The sequence below is a fragment of the Arachis hypogaea genome, chromosome 15, assembly GCF_003086295.3.
Source record: "Arachis hypogaea cultivar Tifrunner chromosome 15, arahy.Tifrunner.gnm2.J5K5, whole genome shotgun sequence".
In the NCBI taxonomy this organism is placed as follows: domain Eukaryota; kingdom Viridiplantae; phylum Streptophyta; class Magnoliopsida; order Fabales; family Fabaceae; genus Arachis; species Arachis hypogaea.
In genome coordinates this window covers 118,310,525-118,325,692 of record NC_092050.1, presented here as the reverse complement: position 1 = coordinate 118,325,692, position 15,168 = coordinate 118,310,525, and the positions used below count along the sequence as shown (strand labels likewise).

The following is a 15,168-nucleotide window of genomic DNA, read 5'->3' as shown; positions in this document are numbered from 1 at the left end:
AAAGAGCGCTTATTGGGAGGCAACCCAACCGGAGGTAACCATCTTTTCATATCTATTTCAATAAAAAGGTTAATTAGTTTTATCTATATTGCAAGAAGCTAAGTTTGGTGTTACACACCAAAACAATCTAAGGGAGAATGAAGGATTCTAAGTTTGGTGTTCCACCAAAATCCCATCATAAAATACATTCTCACTTTCTGCATAATGCTGGCTTCAAGCATGTTGGATGAACTAGTTAACTATTCTGCTGTTTCCTAGTTTTCAGTTTTATTGCTTTTGAAAAAGAAGAAAAAAAGAAAAAAAAATTATCACACATGGTTAATTTGATGTATGAAAACCATTGGCAAGGTACTAAGTCTGGTGTTCCCACACCAAAGTAAGTTCAAAAAGCCCACAAATAAATCATGCATGCTAACCATTTTTCAAGTGCTTGGGGAACAAGCAACTTTCAATATCATTGCAGAGCATCATACAAGCTTTTGGAAGGATTAAGCATCATCAACCAAAGAGATGAAAGAGGAATGTGTGGATCAGTGATGATGATGAGAAGAAGGAAAGCAAGCGAACTCCAAAAGGTTGTATTGTTCAGTGATTATTTTGTATCAGATGCTGCTAAATTGAAAGTTACATAATACCCCTGCCTGCCTGCATAGCATAGTTTTTCTATAATTCAATAAGCAAGATGTTTGATCATTTACAACACTATACTTTTCAAAACTTGTTTGCACTCAATTTCCAAGAAATGCATCACATGAAAGTTCTTTGAAAAGAAGGATTGAGGAATTAAACAATTTTGAGGCAAGCAAAAGATTAGGAGAAGTGGTGGTTCTAGTTGTATGATTATGTATTGAGGTTGCATGCTTGTGAAAACTTGCATGGGAGCTCATAGGCGGGACATGAAGTTCAAAGAAGTATTGTGGAGATTCTCAAAAATCTATTGATCCAAGAAGTAGCAAACAAAACAAAAGAAAATAAAGAAAATACAAAAGCAAAAAGAACATGGCCCAAGGCTCTGAGCATCAATTACTAGGCAGAAAAAGAAAGAAAGAAACAAAAACTCAAAGAGTTGTTATCCTAGTAAATGCTTGTGGTTGAAGTGTGTCAAGGAAAGAGGCTTGAGCAAGTAAATCCTTAGGGGTGCTTTAACACCTAATACCTTAAAACCAACTGGTTTAGGAGTATTGATTGAAAGCTTATCTAAAGAGCCGCTTTGAGACATGATACTTAGAGTCGAGGCCAAAGCACAGAAACTATAAGCTGCTTCAAGGTGATTACATATAAAGAGATATCCATGGTATCATTTAGATGAAAATCCTAAAGACCTACGACTCCCAATATGTAAGGACTAGTGAGCACTGAAGCCCTTGCATGAGCATATGATTTAGAGTTCACCCCACTGATACTTGATCACTTCACTCACTGCACTTTACAAGTGTTCCTCAATCCATCTTAATTGAAAGAACCTTGGAGCATAAATTTATTTCTTGCTTGGGGACAAGCAAGCTTTAAGTTTGGTGTTGTGATGACAAGTCATCCTAGCCTATTTTAACTAGTCTTTTTCTCTTGTTTTCATTAGAATTATGCACTTTCTTGAGCCATAAGCAAGCCAATTAGCTAGATTTTCATGTTTCCCTTGATTGAATCAACCATGTATGAATTCATGCTATTTCATGAGGTTTTATACTATAATTGTCACATATTATGAAAGAATGAATATCTCATGATTTTAAGCATAGCTTTGATGTGTTTGGTTGATTAATTGTAGGTGAAGAAAGCTTGGAGAAAGGTTGAAGCAAGAAGGAATAGCTAGGAGTAAAGAGAAGACAATGGAATAAGTGAAATTGAACCAGGAAGCAAAAAGCTGGACCTAAAGTTAGCATCAAACTTTTGCACAAACTTTTGGTTGAAAAGTTAGCTCCAACGTTAGCCCCCTAACTTGGAGGCTAACGTTGGAACTTGAAAATCACTCCCTGGGTACCAAAAGTTTGCGCCAACGTTAGCCCCCTAACTTTGAGGCTAACGTTGGCACATGAAATTCACCCCTGGGCACCAAAAGTTTGCGCCAACGTTAGCCCCCTAACTTTGAGGCTAACGTTGGCATGAAGAAAACCTCCCTGGGTACCAAAAGTTTGCGCCAACGTTAGCCCCCTAACTTGGTGGCTAACGTTGGCGCCACAAGTACTCAAGGCAAGGCCAACGTTAGGGTCAAAGTTAGACCCCTAACGTTGGCACCAACGTTCACATCAGCAAAGTGGTGTTAGCTGATATGAAAAGTTGGAGCAAAAGTTAGACCCCTAACTTTTGCTCAAACTTTTGGTCCAACTTTTGCAAAACTCAAACCCGGTTCAATTGGTTCACTTTGGTTCTTCTCCAAACTTCAAGAGCAATCAACCAAGGCCTCTTTCAACCCAATTCCACCAAGAGCAAAGGCCCAACTCAAGGCTTGAAGATCATTGGAAGAAAGTGTATAAAGAGGAGAGAATTCAAGTTCTTCGGAGAGCTTTTTTTTGGAATTTTCATAATAGTTTTCGGAGAGCTTTTGATATTGAGTGATCTTTAATTTCTTTGTCTTGGGGAAGGAGAATTCACTTCTCTTCCTCTCAGTTTTATTGCTTTCAATTTCAATTACATTTGTCTTGGATCTTGGGTTGGAGAATTGAAGAAATTCTGTTTCAATCTCATCCTTAGATCTCTCTGTTTATTTACTGCAATTGAATTTCCGTTTCTGTTACTTGCTTCTCATCTACTTTCCTTGCAATTTACAATTCCCTTGCAATTGTTCTTGTTGGATCTAGGAAGGCATTGAGATCTAGACTTGGTTTTCTAGTCTCTGGGCCCTGAGATCTGAATTCCTAATTTACATTTTGTTTCTTGCTTTTAATGTTCATTTACTTTACTGCTTCAAGATCCGATTCAATCCAAACCTTCTTTTACTCTTTTGTTTGATGCAAGTTACTTTCCTTTGTTTAAATTCTGCAAATCCAACCCCTAATCCCCTTTACATTTCGAGCCATTTACATTTCTTGCACTTTAAATTTCCGCAATTTACATTTCTTGCACTTTAAGTTTCTGCCATTTAATTTCTTGTTCTTTAAGATTCAGCAATTTAATTTCCTGCTCTCTTTAATTCCATGAAATTTAATTTCTGCAAATCACAAAACACTCAACTAAATCTTGATTCGCTTGACTAAATTAACCACTAAGCTAAAATTGCTCAATCCTTCAATCCCTGTGAGATCGACCTCACTCCCGTGAGTTTTTATTACTTGATACGACCCGGTACACTTGCCGGTTAGATTTGTGTGTTTTGGGGGAAATTTATTTTTCACCAAAATACTCATCACCGGGCTGCCGCCGAACTGGCCCGGAGACCTTCGCTGTTTCGGTTCAGCCGTTCTTTCTTAGTTTCGGTAAGTAATTATGTTTCGAAAAGCCTTACGTTAGTATTCGGTTGTGTTGGTTAATGAATATGAGTTTTGATAACGTGGGGTCGAGTCCTGATTATTGTATGTTGCGATTAGTGTTGCCATGGTTATTGCGAACATGACTGGGAGCTGAGGTTTTGGTTGCCGTCAGTTCGGGTTGAGGCGGAAAGGACTCTGTGAGATGTTTGGGTTATGGATTTGCGTTTTGAGGTAGGGGCGCTTTCCAAAAACTATATTTTATATATTGGAATTATTACATATGGATACTGATGTGAGTGAATATGTATTTGGTGATTGTATCAGCCTTATGTATGGCTTGATTTGCCTTGGTTGGTTATGAACGTCTGTTGGTTGAATTGTTGTGTGGTTTTGTGAAACGAAATGCTTTTCAAGTTGATTCTTTTAAAGCTTTGAGATTGAGTTTAACCCGTTGAGAATTGATTTGAGTTAATCTTATTGAGAACGTGAAAAATAGAATCCACTCTTGAATTCAGCCTGGCTTGCTTTAAATGATCTAGTTTGATAAATGATTGTTGCTGAACCGTTTCATTAAAGCTTTGGAAATGAGTTAATTCGGTTGATATTGGTGTGATTTTGAAACAGTTTCCTTGAGATATGCCATTGAGGCGACTGTTGGATTTAGCTTGATTTTGAATTGATTTTGGATTCTGGACTGTTGAAAAGGATTGTGGAACGGTTTAGTTGGGACCCGAACCGGGTGGCAAAGTCCAAGTTTTAGGGGAGATGCTGCCGAAATTTCTATAACATCCGAGTCTTTATTGAATGTTGTTTGGAAAAATGATGAGTTAAAGACTTCCACTATTTTATTTGAATTATCAATAAAAGGATGATTCATGCTTTTGAAATGAATTACTAATGAGGAAATTGTGATTTAGTCTTGCTTCTTAAAAAGGCATTGTATCTCTTTCAGGAGAAAGTTATTTAGATGAAACTTATGTTTTAAAGCTGTTTTAAATGTGACAGGGGCAATGCCTTTGAATTTGACTTGGGGGTTTCAATTAAAGAAGTTTCAATTGACTTTAAAAGAACCTGAATGTCTATTGACAAGTTTCATTTTGAAATGTTTTGAGAAAGGTTTTAAGTACTCTTTGAATTCTGAATTTTTGCAAGACTAAAACAATTTTGGACAGTTGAAACGCTTTAGAATTTATCATGGGGGTTATAGTTGGTTTTGCCTAAGTAAAGGAAACGGCTTTGAAAGAAGTAAAGGATTACGTGACTCAGTTTGGCTTAGATCCTATTTTATTACTCAAATCAGAAAGCCAATGTTTTAATGATTTTAAATGAATTTGGCGAAATGAGTTATGTTATTCTCCCCTAAAGACTTGGGACTCTGCCAAGAAACTTTTGTTATAAAATCCATTGTTGGATGGGTGATTTTGAATATCTCAAAGATATTTTTAACTTACCATGATTATGGAAGTTTTAGAAAGAGGGTGCCGAGAGTGGCATTGTTTTTAAAAGGGGAATTTACCTTGAGTAAAAGTGGCTTATGAGCCTGAGATGATTTGAGAAATGAGATCTTTAAAGCCAAGGCTGAAAAGAGTTGAAACTCGATTTCAAAGTGAAATGAATTGAGAAAATGATTTATGGCTTAAATGCTGATTTCATGAATTTGATGATTTTGAATGTGGAAGTGCTGTTTTGTTGAAAGCCGGAATGGCTGTGTATGATTATACATATTGATTGGTTCTGGATTGAACCATGAGCCGGAATGGCTGTGTATGATATGGATATTGGCTGGTTCTGGAATGAACCGTGAGCCGGATGGTTGAGATGGATGTTGATCCATGGATGAGATTGAATGCATGTTTATGCTGAATCATTGATAAATGTGAATGTTGTATTTCCACTATCGGAGATAAGAGTTTCCCTGGGAGAAAGCAGTGGCTAGCCACCACGTGCTCCAGGTTGAGACTCGAAGCTCTTTTGACCCTATGTCGTAAGTGTGGCCGGGCACTGTGAAAGCCCGGATGAGCTCGCCCCCGTGAATATACACCAGTGAGGGTGTTGGATATGGATCATGATTATGATCAAGTTTATATTGAGTATAACTCGAGTTGGGGATGCGCGACAGAGGGACAGTCCAATGGTTAGCTACCAGGACTTGTCGGGTTGGCTCTATAACCGACAGATGATATCATCAGCCACCAGGAACAGGCATGCATCATATGCATCTATGTGACATTGCTTGGGTGTGCATATTATACTTGGTTTGCCTATGTGATTAATTGCTAATTGTTCTACTTGCAATAACTGTTTGTTTGTGCTTGCATCTTCCTATTTGTGTTTGCTACTAGGACTCTGTTGGATTGTGGTGATTGGTTGTTGGTTGGATTTGTTTGGGCCTAGGGCCGTGGTTGGAATGAGATGAATCGATGGTTGATTTCGGTTTTGTGTTTCTGGTTTGGAATAAAATATGAAAGGCTATTTTGGTTCCGCATAGATAAACCGTTTTGAAAGGCTTTTGAGTTTTTGAGAATTGAACGGTTCTTCTTTCAGAAAAGACTTTCAGACTTTACTTTTATTGTAAACCGTTGTTTTTGAAAAGAGGCATAAGACGGTTATTAATCACTGGTACGGTTTATCTTCACGTATCCTATTACAGTAATTCCCAAAAACCCTCTACTGAGAACCCTTTCGAGGATGATGTTCTCACCCTGATGACAAGTCATCTTAGCCTAGTTTCACTAGCCTTTTTCTTTTGTTTTCATTAGAATTATGCACTTTCTTGAGCTACAAGTAAGTTAATTGAGTAGATTTTCATGTTTCCCTTGATTGAATCAACCATGTATGAATTCATGCCATTTCATGAGGTTTTATGCTATATTTGTTGCATATTATGAAAGAATGAATATCTCATGATTTTGAGCATAGCTTTGATGTGTTTGGTTGATTAATGATAGGTGAAGAAAGCTTGGAGAAAGGTTGAAGCAAGAAGGAATGGCTAGGAGTGAAGAGAGGACAATGGAATAAGTGAAATTGAACCAGGAAGCAAAAAGCTGGACCTAAAGTTAGCATCAAACTTTTGCACAAACTTTTGGTTGAAAAGTTAGCCCCAACGTTAGCCCACTAACTTGGAGGCTAACGTTGGAACTTGAAAATTCTCCCCTGGGCTCCAAAAGTTTGCGCCAACGTTAGCCCCCTAACTTTGAGGCTAACGTTGGCACATGAATTTCTCCCCTGGGCACCAAAAGTTTGCGCCAACGTTAGCCCCCTAACTTTGAGGCTAACGTTGGCATGAGAAACTCCTCCCTGGCCACCTAACGTTTGCGCCAACGTTAGACCCCTAACTTGGAGGCTAACGTTGGCACATGAAAATACAAGGGAGAGGAGCAAAAGTTTGCGCCAACGTTAGCCCCCTAACTTGGTGGCTAACGTTGGCGCCACAAGCACACTAGGCAAGGCCAACGTTAGGGTCAAAGTTAGACCCCTAACGTTGGCACCAACGTTGGTATCAGTAAATTGTGCTAGCTGATATGAAAAGTTGGAGCCAAAGTTAGACCCCTAACTTTGGCTCAAACTTTTGGTCCAACTTTTGCAAAACTCAAACCCGGTTCAATTGGTTCACTTTGGTTCTTCTTCAAACTTCAAGAGCAATCAACCAAGGCCTCTTTCAACCCAATTCCACCAAGAGCAAAGGCCCAACTCAAGGCTTGAAGATCATTTGAAGAAAGTGTATAAATAGGATAGAATTCAAGTTCTTCGGGGAGCTTTCTTTTTGGAATTTTCATAATAGTTTTCGGAGAGCTTTTGATATTGAGTGAACTTTAATTTCTTTGTCTTGGGGAAGGAGAATTCACTTCTCTTCCTCTTAGTTTTATTGTTTTCAATTTCAATTACACTTGTCTTGGATCTTGGGTTGGAGATTTGAAGAAATTCTGTTTCAATCTCATCCTTGGATCTCTCTGTTTATTTACTGCTTAATTGAATTTCCGTTTCTGTTACTTGCTTCTCATCTAATTTCCTTGCGATTTACAATTTCCTTGCAATTGTTCTTGTTGGATCTAGGAAGGCATTGAGATCTAGACTTGGTTTTCTAGTCTCTGGGTCCTGAGATCTCAATTTTACATTCTTTGTTTACTGTTTTTAATGTTCATTTACTTTACTGCTTCAAGATCCGTTTCAATCCTAATTCCCTTTTTATCTTCTGTTTAATGCAATTCAGCTTTTTCTTGTTTAAATTCTGCAAATCCATTCCCCAATTCCCTTTACAATTCTAGCCGTTTACATTTCTTACACTTTAAGATTCCGCTATTTACATTTCTTGCATTCTAAGTTTCTGCTATTTAATTTCTTGTTCTTTAAGATTCAGCACTTTAATTCCCTGTTCTCTTTACTTTCATGCAATTTAATTTCTGCACATCACAAAACACTCAACCAAATCTTGATTCGCTTGACTAAATTAACCACTAAGCTAAAATTGCTCAATCCTTCAATCCCTGTGGGATCGACCTCACTCCCGTGAGTTTTTATTACTTGATGCGACCCGGTGCACTTGCCGGTTAGAATTGTGTGTTTTGGGAGAAATTTATTTTTCACCAAAATACTCATAAAGTTTTTGGCGCCGTTGCCGGGGATTGATTAGATTGACAATGATTAAGCGAGGTGGTGATCTAGATCAAGCACTTTTTCTTTTTTTTCTCTAATTTTGACTAACCCACTAACTATTTGAATTTTTGCTTAAGCTAACTAAAACTTCATTCTAGCAGTAGATTGAAGTGTCACTGGTTTGTGTGTTCCTATGTTCTGCTTGTATGTCAGGTACAAGAAGAGCCATACCCAATTTTCATGAACAAGACGAAAGAACTCTCAGGAGGTTAAGAAGAGCTGAAAGAGGGAAAAATATTGTTGGAGAAGAGGAATCAGATGAAGAATTCCAAGAGATGGAGGAACATTTAACCAATCCACCAGGTGGAGAAGACAACAACAATGGCAACCCACCCCAAAGGAGAGTTTTGGCTTCCTATACCTTTGCAAATCCTAGACATTGTGGGAGCAGCATCTTGGCTCCAAATGTCAATGCTAACAATTTTGAACTCAAGCCACAACTCATCACTTTGGTTCAGAACAATTGCTCTTTTGGTGGAGGACCACTTGAGGACCCACACCAACATTTATCCACTTTCTTGAGGATATGCAACACTGTCAAAACTAATGGAGTGCCCCCTGACAGTTACAAGCTGATGCTATTCCCATTTTCTCTCAGGGACAAGGCCACTCAATGGTTGGAATCCTTTCCAAGGGACAGCATCAACAACTGGGATGATTTGGTAACCAAGTTTCTTGCCAAGTTTTATCCACCTCAGAGGATTATAAGGTTAAAGGCTGAGGTACAAACATTTACACAAATGGAGGCCGAACCCATCTATGAGGCATGGGAGAGGTACAAGGCTCTGATCAGGAAATGTCCCCCTGCCATGTTTAATGAGTGGGAGAAGCTTCAAAACTTCTATGAAGGCTTAACACTGAAATCCCAGGAAGCTTTGGATCATTCAGCTGGAGGTTCCTTGCAACTCATGAAAACTACAGAGGAGGCTCAAGAACTCATTGATATGGTGTCCAACAACCAATATTTCTTTGCTCATCAAAGAGGCCGCCAACCATCACAAAGGAGAGGAGTAATGGAGCTAGAAGGAGTGGATTCAATCCTAGCTCAAAACAAGATGATGCAGCAGCAAATACAGCAACAATTTGAGCAAATGGCTAAGAGGATTGATAGTCTCCAAGTTGCAGCAGTCAACACTAGCCAACCATCAACCACATGGGGACAGAGTGAAGAAACTCAAGAAGAACAACAACAAGAGCAAGTACAGTATATGCACAACCAAGGACCAAATGAAGTGTATGGTGATACATACAATCCATCCTGGAAGAACCACCCAAACCTCAGATGGGGAGATAACCATACCCAAAACCAACAACCATGGCAGAGGAACTCAAACCAACACAACCCAAGAAGCAACCAAAACCACAACCAGCAGCAGACTAACCAAAACCCCTACAGAAAACCTCAAAACAACTACCCCAACCTCAACCAATACCAATCTAATAACCAACCCACCAACCAAAATGCCTACCATCCACCACCCACAGCTCATAACCCACCTCAAGTATCACCTGAAGCCCAAAGAATCACTTACTTGGAGGCCATGATAGACAAAATGTTGAAACACCAGGAAATGGTAACCAAGAATCAGGAAGCCTCCCTGAAGAGCCTAGAGAGACAGATGGGGCAACTCTCCAAGCAAGTATCTGTTGAGAGACCTTCAAACTCACTGCCCAGTGACACAATTCCAAATCCCAAGGAGGAATGCAAGGCAATACAATTAAGGAGTGGGAGAACATTGATAAGCAACAATGACACTACAAGGAAGCAAGCAGAGAACATCAAAGAACCAACGGAGGATGAGAAGCAAACAAAGGCAGATGAGGCTAAGGAGCAAGTTGTGATGCCAAACAAAAGCACTGAGAAACTTAAAGAGAAGGACAACCAGCCACATAGCTCAAAGGAAGTAGCTCAGGGACAGCAACAAATAAGAAAAAGCATCACACCTCCATTGCCATATCCCCAGAGGTTCAACAAAGAGGTTAAAGACCAGCATTTTCACAAATTCCTTGAGATTTTTAAGAAGCTGGAAATCAACATTCCCTTGGCTGAAGCACTTGAGCAAATGCCTCTATATTCCAAATTTCTGAAAGATCTTATCAACAAGAAAAGAAGCTGGGATGAGAAAGAAACCATAATGATTACTGAAGAATGCAGAGCCTTAATTCAAAAGGGGCCTCCTCCCAAGCTTGAGGACCCAGGGAGCTTCCTGTTGCCTTGCACCATTGGGGAATTAACCATCACTAAAGCAATGTGCGATCTCGGAGCAAGTATTAACTTAATACCATCCTCCTTAGTGAAAAAGCTGCATATAGAGGAGGTCAAACCAGTACAAATGTCTCTGGAGCTGGTAGACAAGTCAATGGTATACCCCAGGGGTGTAATTGAAAATCTTTTGGTCAAGATGGACAGTTTTATATACCCTGCTGATTTTGTGGTTCTAGAATCAAACGATGATGATGGTGACTCTGTTATACTGGGAAGGCCATTCTTGGCCACTGCTAGAGCTATCATAGATGTAGAGGAAGGGGAATTAACTCTCAGGATGCATGACCAGAGTGTCACTCTGAAGGTATTACCAGAGGCACAATTTAGCAAGGAAAAGAAAGACTATATGAAAAATGACCAGGAAAGTTACAACAACATCCCAATGCTAAGGATTGTGCAGAGTGATGAAAAAGCCCAAGAGGATATTAGAGTATTGGCCACTGAGAAGAGAGGTCCCCAAGGAAAACCTACGGCCAGAAAAGAGAGAACAACAAAAGGAAAGATGAAACGCAGAAACAAAGCAAAAAGGGGTTGGAAGAACAGAAAGATTCCAAGAGAGGGGCTTTCCAAAGGTGACAAAGTGCAACTGACAAAGTTTCACTAGTCTTTTTCTTTTGTTTTCATTAGAATTATGCACTTTCTTGAGCTACAAGTAAGCTAATTGAGTAGATTTTCATGTTTCCCTTGATTGAATCAACCATGTATGAATTCATGCCATTTCATGAGGTTTTATGCTATATTTGTTGCATATTATGAAAGAATGAATATCTCATGATTTTGAGCATAGCTTTGATGTGTTTGGTTGATTAATGATAGGTGAAGAAAGCTTGGAGAAAGGTTGAAGCAAGAAGGAATGGCTAGGAGTGAAGAGAGGACAATGGAATAAGTGAAATTGAACCAGGAAGCAAAAAGCTGGACCTAAAGTTAGCATCAAACTTTTGCACAAACTTTTGGTTGAAAAGTTAGCCCCAACGTTAGCCCCCTAACTTGGAGGCTAACGTTGGAACTTGAAAATTCTCCCCTGGGCTCCAAAAGTTTGCGCCAACGTTAGCCCCCTAACTTTGAGGCTAACGTTGGCACATGAATTTCTCCCCTGGGCACCAAACGTTTGCGCCAACGTTAGCCCCCTAACTTTGGCTCAAACTTTTGGTCCAACTTTTGCAAAACTCAAACCCGGTTCAATTGGTTCACTTTGGTTCTTCTTCAAACTTCAAGAGCAATCAACCAAGGCCTCTTTCAACCCAATTCCACCAAGAGCAAAGGCCCAACTCAAGGCTTGAAGATCATTTGAAGAAAGTGTATAAATAGGATAGAATTCAAGTTCTTCGGGGAGCTTTCTTTTTGGAATTTTCATAATAGTTTTCGGAGAGCTTTTGATATTGAGTGAACTTTAATTTCTTTGTCTTGGGGAAGGAGAATTCACTTCTCTTCCTCTTAGTTTTATTGTTTTCAATTTCAATTACACTTGTCTTGGATCTTGGGTTGGAGATTTGAAGAAATTCTGTTTCAATCTCATCCTTGGATCTCTCTGTTTATTTACTGCTTAATTGAATTTCCGTTTCTGTTACTTGCTTCTCATCTAATTTCCTTGCGATTTACAATTTCCTTGCAATTGTTCTTGTTGGATCTAGGAAGGCATTGAGATCTAGACTTGATTTTCTAGTCTCTGGGTCCTGAGATCTCAATTTTACATTCTTTGTTTACTGTTTTTAATGTTCATTTACTTTACTGCTTCAAGATCCGTTTCAATCCCAATTCCCTTTTTATCTTCTGTTTAATGCAATTCAGCTTTTCCTTGTTTAAATTCTGCAAATCCATTCCCCAATTCCCTTTACAATTCCAGCCGTTTACATTTCTTGCACTTTAAGATTCTGCTATTTACATTTCTTGCATTCTAAGTTTCTGCTATTTAATTTCTTGTTCTTTAAGATTCAGCACTTTAATTCCCTGTTCTCTTTACTTTCATGCAATTTAATTTCTGCACATCACAAAACACTCAACCAAATCTTGATTCGCTTGACTAAATTAACCACTAAGCTAAAATTGCTCAATCCTTCAATCCCTGTGGGATCGACCTCACTCCCGTGAGTTTTTATTACTTGATGCGACCCGGTGCACTTACCGATTAGAATTGTGTTTTGGGAGAAATTTATGTTTCACCAAAATACTCATCACACCCCCCTACATTTTTCCCCTTTCAGGATATGGCGCAGAAGTCACGAAGAGTTTATTTAGTTGTTGAAATGCTCTCTGTATTGCTTTAGATTATTATTCTTTGTACCCTCGCCGTTATCTTGATATAATATGTAAGAGGGATAGGAATTGTATTGGTTAATGCTTGTAATAATGTTTATATATATGTATGTATATATATGGATGTACTCTTTATGAGTTTCTGAAAGTTGTATGGTATCTATGGATGTATGTTGTCGAACGAAAGTATTTTGGGAGCGGTATTGCGATTTAAAGTTTTAAACAGGCTCATATTTTAGTATTAAATAATATAAAAGTCGTTGTAATGTCCGAACTATCAGAGTCGCGCAGCCGGAAGTGTGAGCTTTGGTAGTTAGGGTGTTACAAAAACTCATTAGTGTATGACCCCATAGGTTCAATTTGATTATTTAATTATTTATATTGTTATATTAATGGTGCTAGCAAAGAATATAATAACATTCTAGTTGAATTAATATAATTATCATATTTGATCAAATCAAAATAATAATTAAATAATTATTTACCAAGGATTAGAACACTCATTAGTGTATGACCCCATAGGTTCAATACTAAGGGGGTAGTAGATTAGTCATACTAAATTTACTAATCAAGGTTGGCGTCTAGCAACACTCCTTGAGGACCCGATAGTATGAAGTAATAATATTTTTACTAAGAACCCAAGAAGAACAAAAAATATAACTCCTTCCATCTTTTTAGCTCTTGACTAACTTTTAGAGTACGGTTTGATTGTCAAACTCTAACTTGTTACAATTATTATAATGAATTATAAATGACCTAAAAAACTCATTTCTTAATTCATTCAAACCCCTTGACCAAGGCATTGTTTGTTTCATTGAGCTCAAACTCATTACCATAGTTGATGGATTCCATATTAACTAATCATTAATTCTACAAGTATTTAAATTATACCCAATATCCATTTAACTAGCACCATAGGGTATTAGGTGTCCAGAATCAAAGTATAATAAATACATTGTCAATTACTATGATAGTCGCGGGTCAAAGGAAAATTTTAATATTATGTTCATCGTAAAAATATCCTATTGACAAATATATGGTAACTTTAACCATTAAGAATTCTCAAAGTGAGTCAGTTCAAAGGTCATATCTCTATATAGACTATTATATATATAATATAATAAATGAGATCTATTAATTTTCATCCAATGAAAATTATTATTATATATATTAATGTATGTCTCATTATTACGATTCCTATCGTAATTGTTTGTTTCTAATTTTAATTAACGACACTATCATGAATTATAAAAGTTTATTCTTATAAAAAAAATAATAACAATAATTCATAATAATATTTTGTTGGACATACACATTTATCTCCAAAAGTATCATTCCTTACAAGTTTCTTCATGTCATTTTATGACACATTAGTAATATTGCAAAAATACATCGACATACAGACAGAAAATTGATATATCTTGAGATACATTTATAAGGCTCATCTCTTCCATGTTCCCAAGATAAACAAATACATCAAAAAAGGTGCATGACCTGAACAAGTGACTACAATGTATTGCATATATGCACAATGATTGACTAATTTAATTCATTCATGACATACAAAAAATCGTAAGAACAAACAATTTGATCTCCTTAGTTTGCATGTCCAAAAGTAAAATACAAGCAATTATTTTCATATTGATTTTCTTATGGACTTTGGATATTTTGATTCATATGGCACTCTTTTGCTCAAAACATCTGCAGAAGAAGACACATTGTCTTTCTCTTTAAGTGTAAGAATTTCCTAATTAATAAACAAAACAAGAGTTAGCTATTTAAGGCAAATTGAATTGGCATATAGATCTTGTTATTATTTTTCTGAAAAGCCTATAAAGGACATAACGAAATGCAACATCATCTACCTCAAGCATATGAATAATTTGACCCATCTTTAGTCGCTTAACGACATCCAAACTAATACAGCAAAGACAAATGAGTAACATTCGCTTCAGGGATCTTTGAGAGGGATGAAGCTCGATTAAAGGACTAACTGTAACACCCTAATTAGCCCCAGCTTTACCTCACGTCGTAAAGCAAAGGTTAATCAGAGATTACGACAGTTCTAAGCTCATATATATATATATATATATATATATATATATATATATAGAGAGAGAGAGAGAGAGAGAGAGAGAGAGAAAATAGTATAATGTAAAAGCCCGATGAAGGATATTGCTCAAAAACAGGGTTTCAAAAGCGCAAAACGTACTAACGAAGCTACTAACTTAAAGCATAAGATATAGATAAGATATATCAAAATATAATAGTAGAATATCATAGGAATCTAGCCACGGCTCGCAGAGTTTAAGCCAGCTAGCAATATACAGATATACAAAACCAGACAGTAAAAACATCTTATACAAGTTTTGTTCTCTCAAATACAAGCCTCTAGGCAAAACAAGATACGAAAGTGAGAGACATATACAAAATAAATAAAAAAGACTCAAAAAGAAGTATCTGGATCCTCCGCTTCTGTCACCAACTAGACAACTCACCGAGGTGGGTTGCGACTTGCATCTGAAAAACACAACAGAAATATGGTATGAAAACTGAAGGTTCTCAGTATGGTGACAGTGCCCAGTGATGTAG

General features: G+C 37.5%; 1 long non-coding RNA gene across 1 annotated transcript; it reads right to left on the bottom strand.

Annotated features, from left to right (window-relative positions):
• Positions 1 to 13,976: 13,976 nt before the first annotated feature.
• On the bottom strand, positions 13,977 to 14,552 carry LOC140179527 (uncharacterized). Its single transcript, XR_011873023.1, has 2 exons — positions 14,418 to 14,552; positions 13,977 to 14,323 (listed from the first exon to the last, which is right to left on the bottom strand). It is a non-coding gene; the product is annotated as an uncharacterized lncRNA (long non-coding RNA).
• Between the last annotated feature and the right edge of the window lie 616 nt (positions 14,553 to 15,168).